Source organism: Adiantum capillus-veneris, chromosome 6, assembly GCF_014529385.1.
Source record: "Adiantum capillus-veneris isolate H3 chromosome 6, ASM1452938v2, whole genome shotgun sequence".
Classification (NCBI taxonomy): domain Eukaryota; kingdom Viridiplantae; phylum Streptophyta; class Polypodiopsida; order Polypodiales; family Pteridaceae; genus Adiantum; species Adiantum capillus-veneris.
This window is the reverse complement of record NC_140936.1, coordinates 69,052,220-69,059,299: the sequence shown is the minus strand read 5'-3', so window position 1 is coordinate 69,059,299 and position 7,080 is coordinate 69,052,220. Positions and strand designations below refer to the sequence as shown.

Sequence of the window (7,080 nt, the reverse complement as noted above, 5' to 3'; positions counted from 1 at the left end):
TACTCCCATTTCTGGACACTCTGTGATCCTTGGCTGACATCACAACTACAACGTGGTACAGAGAAGATTGATTTTCCTGAAGAGGCAAGAAAATACATCCAATGGATGATCAACATTGTGAAAGAAAAATCACATTCAACTATAGATCTTCCATGGTCTATATATGTTGTCAGTCTTGAAATGGAGGGAAGATCTTACTTAGAGAGCCATCTAAACAAACCTATCTCTATAGGATTTTGTATCTTGGACAACACACGTGATTTGGAGAGCAATCTACAATGGTCAGCTAGAAGATTCAAAGATCTCATAGATGAAATTATGGCTTTTTCACATGGGTCAACAGAACCACAATGTGCGATCCTTTCTTTTTTGAATAATAAAGACCATGTGTAGTTACATTCTGCTTTATGACAAACATGGTCAAAATACAATTTGTTGGGGCATTGCACAATGTGAAGCATTTGGAATTTACTGGTGCTACATAATTATTCACCACACTTATGTTCTTGAGCAAAGGAGATACCTTAGAGGGACTTATTAGTTCTTCAAATCCAGGGACAGAATCCATAATACTAGATGCACGATACCTTGATCTAGATTTTGGAAGTGTGAGTCAGTTGTCAGATGTCGACTTTCTACAACTCAAGAAGGATCTGGCAATCAAGCAATGCATTCAAAAGTATTGCAAAGAATATTTAAAGCTTATTGACATGTTCAATGATGGTTACATAACAGAGTTGGGACTCAAGCAGAAAAGGGAAGTGTTATGCCTTGTGGACAATATTGACGACCAAAGAAAGCTTAAAACAATACTTTTGAGCTTTGCAAATCAGCATGACCGTGTCAAAAAATGGGCAAAACTTCAAAGTGATCAATTAGATCAGCCCATTGATGACCAAGGAGTATCGAATGGGAAAAACTTCAAAGTGATCAATTAGATCAGCCCATTGATGACCAAGGAGTATCGAATACGGTAGGAGCATCAACAAGTGAGACACCCATATCAGTTGTTACAGACTTTTTGAACCTTGAAGCAAGTATGAGCTAAGCTTCTATACCCACTTGTCATGTAAGTAACCTTTTTATTTTGAAATAAGTTTGATATCGTTTTTTAAACATGTAATGATAGTTTCATCATGTATATTTTCAAGTATATTAATCATTGATTTAAGATCTTTGACTTTAATTTTGCTCAAAATATCATGCACTGAACCTTTTCTTAATAGTTTAAAATTGTAGGAAAGATAAATCATTACTTATTACATCAATAATTTGAAGTAACATATCTACTAAAAAAATATTTTAATGTAAATTGGCATACAAAAAATTGATTCTTTACTACGTTGAATTGATACTTCGTGACATAAAAAACTTAACTAAAACATATAGTCTACAACATTTGACATTTTTTAACCAAAATATGTTAAACATTTTTTAATTGCAGACTCAAAAATGATAAGAGATATTAAAAGACAATGTCTTTCACACTATGTGTGGCATGATGATCCTCTTGGTTTACAAACTTTTCCCATTCCAAAGGATAAAGTCTTTGAGATAAGTGCTATTATCTTTGAAGTACGAGCTTCCAATACACAAGGAGCTGGTTATGGGCTTTTTGTGCATACACATCTTCAAAAGGGTATGACTATTCTCCATTATGGGGGTGATAAGTATTTCCATGATACTTGGAAGAAGTTGTACAAGATATCTCCAAGAGCATCTAGGTACTCACTTCTGGAGGATCCAAATGTGTGGACGATGAGATATATATTGTTGGTGATGTAGAAGTTGGAAATTTGGCAGAATATATAAATAGTACTCATGGTCTAAGTATGAGCCCAAATGTATGTTATACTTTTTTATCTCAATTTTCAACCTTGGCATAAAGCCATTACAACACAAATTAGCTTGGATAAATGTGGCTATGTTTGTGTTGCAACCCTACTCCACATAGAAAGTGGTGAAGAAATTCTTGCAGAATATGAATTTACTTGGCATCACTCAAATCTCATGATAAGGTCTCTTATATGAAAGTTATCGATAATCTATTTGAAACTGACTCATTACTGAGTATGTATCATGATAAACACCATGCATGGGTTGTGATGGCATTGCCATGTTATGTTGAGCTTATATGTAAAGCTACTTAATATATGGCTTCTCTATATATGGCACCCAGGTCCCCTCTATATACATCATCTCATGTGTGTATTCTACACACTTTGGGGTTCTACTTCTGTGCTCTCTCCTTCTCTCTCAACATGGTGTCAGAGCAGTACGTTTTTTTTTTCTCCTGATCAAAATCGATTTTGCAGAAACTATCCGCGAGAGGGATTGGAATCAATGTGGTCTACAACTTTGCAGAAGGAAGTTTCTTCAAATTCTGCACCGATTTTGAGTTATCGTTCACGGACTGCGTACATACCTGAAAAACAGCTTCCGCGTTTTGTTTTTGATTTTTTTGCTAATTGGAAACGATTTTGCAGAAACTACCCGCGTAAGAGACCGGAATCGATGTGGTCTACAACCCAGAAGGAAGTGTTTTCAAATTCTGCACGGCTTTTGAGTTATCGTTCGCGGACTGCGTACATACCTGAAAAGCAACTTCCACTTTTTGTTTTTCATTTTTATGCTAATTGAAAACGATTTTGCAGAAACTACCCGCCATGGATACTGGAATCGATGTGGTCTACAACTTTGCAGAAGAAAGTGTTTTGAAATTCTGCACCGATTTTGAGTTATTGTTCGCGGACTGCGTACATACCTAAAAAGCAATTTCCGTTTTTTGTTTTTGATTTTTTTGCTTATTGAAAACGATTTTGCAGAAACTACCCGCGTCAGCGACCGGAATCGATGTGGTCTATAACTTTGCAGAAGAAACTACCTGCGGTGGGGATTGGAATCGATGTGGTCTATAACTTTGCAGAAGAAAGTTTCTCTAAATTCTGCACCGATTTTGGGTTATCGTCTCGGACTGCGAATATGTTTGAAAATCAAAATTTTACTTTTTGCTTTTGAGTTTTCTCATAATTGAAAACTTCTCAATTATATTTTTCTTCATCAATCATATATTTGTTACTGACGTAACTTTGCTGCAGAAGCCAGTTACACATCGTTCCAATTCAATCGAGCCGTTGATGATCGTCCAAATTCTATCGAGCTACTGTTGGTACATGATCTTTTGTTATATGATATAATCGTTCATTAATTCTCATATAATTATTATTTTAGAGATATAGTTTACGTCATTTTATTGATAATTTCTCATTGATACCATAGTGATTTTGATGGTACCATGATGATGTTTTGTTGATACTTTGGTCATGGTGATTTTCGTTGATACCATGATGATATGTCATTGATACCATAGTTATTCTCGGTGGTGCCATGATGATATTTCGTTGATACCATGGTTCTTCTCGGTGATTCCATGATGATATTTCGTTGATTCCATGGTGATTTTTGTTGATACCATGATGATGTTTTGTTGATACCATGGTTATTCTCGGTGATATCATGATGTTGTTTCGTTGATACCATGGTTATTCTCGGTGATGCCATGATGATGTTTCGTTGATACCATGGTTATTCTCGGTGATGCCATGATTTTGTTTCGTTGATACAATGATTATTCTCGGTGATATCATGATGCTTTTCGTTGATACCATGATCATTTATTCATTTTTATTGATATAATGATGATATTTTGTTAATACTTTGATGGTATTCATTGATCACTACATTGATAAATGTTGTTTTATGTAGTATATACACATATCAGTTGTATCACGTAATCACACATTTTGTACTTTTACGTTTATACTTTATGTACCATTTGTTGTCGTGCGTATATATGTCGTCAAAAGAGTGGCGTCGCGAACCATCTCTTATGGAATTGTGAACGTAATTATTTCATTAACGATGCTAATAATTTTCATGACATGTTTTTTTTTTTTTTGTGGAGTCTATGATCTATGTAGGATTGATCAAAGAATTGATTTTATGAAGACAAACTTGGTGACAATAAAAGATTTATGAAGATATGTTTGGTGATGCCATATTGATGACAACATGAAGACATGTTTGGTGATGCGATATTGATGACAAGCTACACAGCAGATTCACGGAGACACTTTTGATTACAAGCTAATCGATAGCTTTTACACCTCTTTATTGAACCTTTGTATTCATTATTGTATTGATAGGATAGGAGTAATGTAACTCCTCATAAAACATTCATTGTAAAAGGAGTGATGTAGCTCCTCGTAAACATTTGTATATTCAATGATTTTTAAAATATAACGGTGGGTGTATATAGAGCTGTGGGTTTTTCCCTTGATCCCCCAAGGGTTTTTTCATCCACAGTTAGGGACCCTTATTTGAGCGGGGGTGTTGAGCTTATATGTAAAGCTACTCAATATATGGCTTCTCTATATATGGCACCCAGGTCCCCTCTATATATACATCATCTCATGTGTGTATTCTACACACTTTGGGGTTCTACTTCTGTGCTCTCTCCTTCTCTCTCAACATGTTATGCAATGAATACTTGAATTCATACAAAAATTTGTTCCTAAAGTGATATCCATAGAATTTCACAAGATTTTTGGAGCTTGCAAGATGATGCTCTATTTCAAAGTTCATGTATCATGTTAAACATAATCCATACAAGAATTTGTATGTCATTGTATATATTTTATCAGAGCATAAACTTATGCATTAGCAATTTATGCAATAGTTCATTTTGAATGTACTCTTTAAATTGTACCGTTAAGAATATCCCAATAGTGGATTTTGGATGTACCAAACCCATGTAAAACTTGTTTAGAATAGCTAAACGTTAAGTAAAGGATGCACTTTTCCATCCATACCTTGCTTAAAGTGTCTTGATGGTGGATTGAAAATTTCCTTGCTCCTCTTAATAACTTTTTTAGATTGTACAACTGGAAGATCTAGGATGCACCCATATTTACACAATGTTCTTTGAATGAAAAGGTACTAGTTTATTGAGTGCACCAACCACCCTTCCACAACTTGTTTGTAATGTTTGGTTTAAGATGCTACCACCTTCTAAGACTTGTTTAGAATGGCTAAATGGTCATTCTAAGTTTCACTCATTTGTCTTTTGGTTACTTAGAGGCGCCAAGTTATGGGCGTACATTTTACCTCCCGTTTTTAGGATGGACTTTGAATCTTCATTGGTTCTACATACACAACCAACACAAACAATTTCGTTGTCAAGTACCATGTGCACATTTTCTCCAGATTCAAATTCCATCCTAAAAATGGAAGAAATGTTAGACCTTATTCTTGAATGATCCTTCATGATCTAATGGAGCATAGCTTGGAAAAGTGGTAGAAATTATGGTTCTCTATGCTTCAATAGAGCTTAGATTTAGTGGTGGACCTTGTGACTATCTATGCCAGAATGAAACTTTTCTTGGACACGTGGTGGACCTTGTGGCTACCTATGGTGGAATGGAGCATAGATTGAACAAGTGTTGGATTTCATGGCTCTCTATGCTTCACTAGAGCATTAACGGGACACGTGTTGGAACTTATGGTCCTGTATGCTTTAATGGACTATAGCTTAGACATGTGGTGGACCTTATGTATATCTGTCTTTCAATAGAGCAGAGATTGGACCTTGTGGTGAACCTTGTATCTCTCTATGCTTGAATGGGTTAGTTCCTTGGACAAGTGGTGGATCTTATGGCTCTTTACCCTTAAATAAATCATAGACTAGACAAGTGATGGACCTTGTGTTTTTCTATGCTTGAATCGATCTTAGCTTGGACAAGTGGTGGGTCTTGTGGCTCTCTATGCTTGAATGAAGCATACATTGGACAAGTGTTGGACCTCATGGCTCTCTATGCTTGAATATAGTATAGAATGGGACCTTATGGTCCTCTATGCTTGAATGAAACATAGCTTGGACAAGTGGTGAACCTTATGTCTCTCTATGTTTCAATAGGGAATATTATACAAGTGGTGGATCTTATGGTCCTCTATAACGCAATAGATCTTGACTTGGCCAAGTGGAATGGAAAGGCAGTGAATCTAGGATGCATTTTTTCTCTTACACCACCATGTTTAGAATGGTCTTGTGATGGATCTTGGATGCACCAAACCTTCCTTAATTTGTTTAAAAAGGGAAAGTACTAAATACAAGATACAGGTTTCCTTCTCACATCTTGCTCAAAGTGGCTTGGTGGCGGATTAAGATTTCCCTTACTCTTCAATAAGAACTTGAACATAAAATCTCCAAGTGATGCATATAAGAAACAATATGTGTTCTATAATGTTTTACAATGGACAAGTGGTAGATCTAAAATGGAACAAAGCTTCTATAAGTTGTTAGAAAAGTCAGTTAGTGTGGATCAAGGATGTGATAAGTGGTGAAAAATGTTTATGGTGGATTTAGAATACACTCACTCTAAGAGAAGCCATTAATGTTGGCCAAGTGGTGGACCTTGGATGGATGGACAATGCAACAACTATGATTGAATCTTTGATTGAGCTAGTATCTACTCTTCCATGATTTCTAGATTGGCCAAGTGGTGGATCTAAGATGAGTTCTAGTCTTCCACAACATTTTTTGATTCAATATATAGTATGCACACCAACATTCAAAACTTCATTAGAACCACTTTGATTTTATTTAGGATGCATCCTTCATTGCAAAAACTATATATAATGATAAGATGACAGATTTAGGATCTAGGATCTAAATGGCCAACTGGTGGATCTAGGATCTACTCATCCCCACAAACATTGTGTACAATTACAAGTGTTATGATAGTCAAGTATTGAATGCACCTAAATTTAAGACATGGTTAAAATGGCCAAGTGGTGGATCTAGGAGACACCAACATTTGGATCCACAATTCAAGCCTTCATTATAATGGCCAAGTGGTAGATCTTTGATGTATCTAATTACCAATTCTTAGCCTAAATGGTCAAGTGGTGGATATAGGATCTACTCATCCCACAAACATTTTGTAAAAAAATTTACAAGTGTTATGATGGCCAACTATTGTTTGCACCTAACTTTAAGACATGGTTAGAATGGCCAAGCAT

At 35.6% G+C, this 7,080-nt stretch overlaps 1 pseudogene; it reads left to right on the top strand.

The window, feature by feature from the left end:
- Nucleotides 1–416: 416 nt before the first annotated feature.
- LOC147455655 (uncharacterized) lies at nt 417–1,048 on the top strand (annotated as a pseudogene).
- Nucleotides 1,049–7,080: the final 6,032 nt, after the last annotated feature.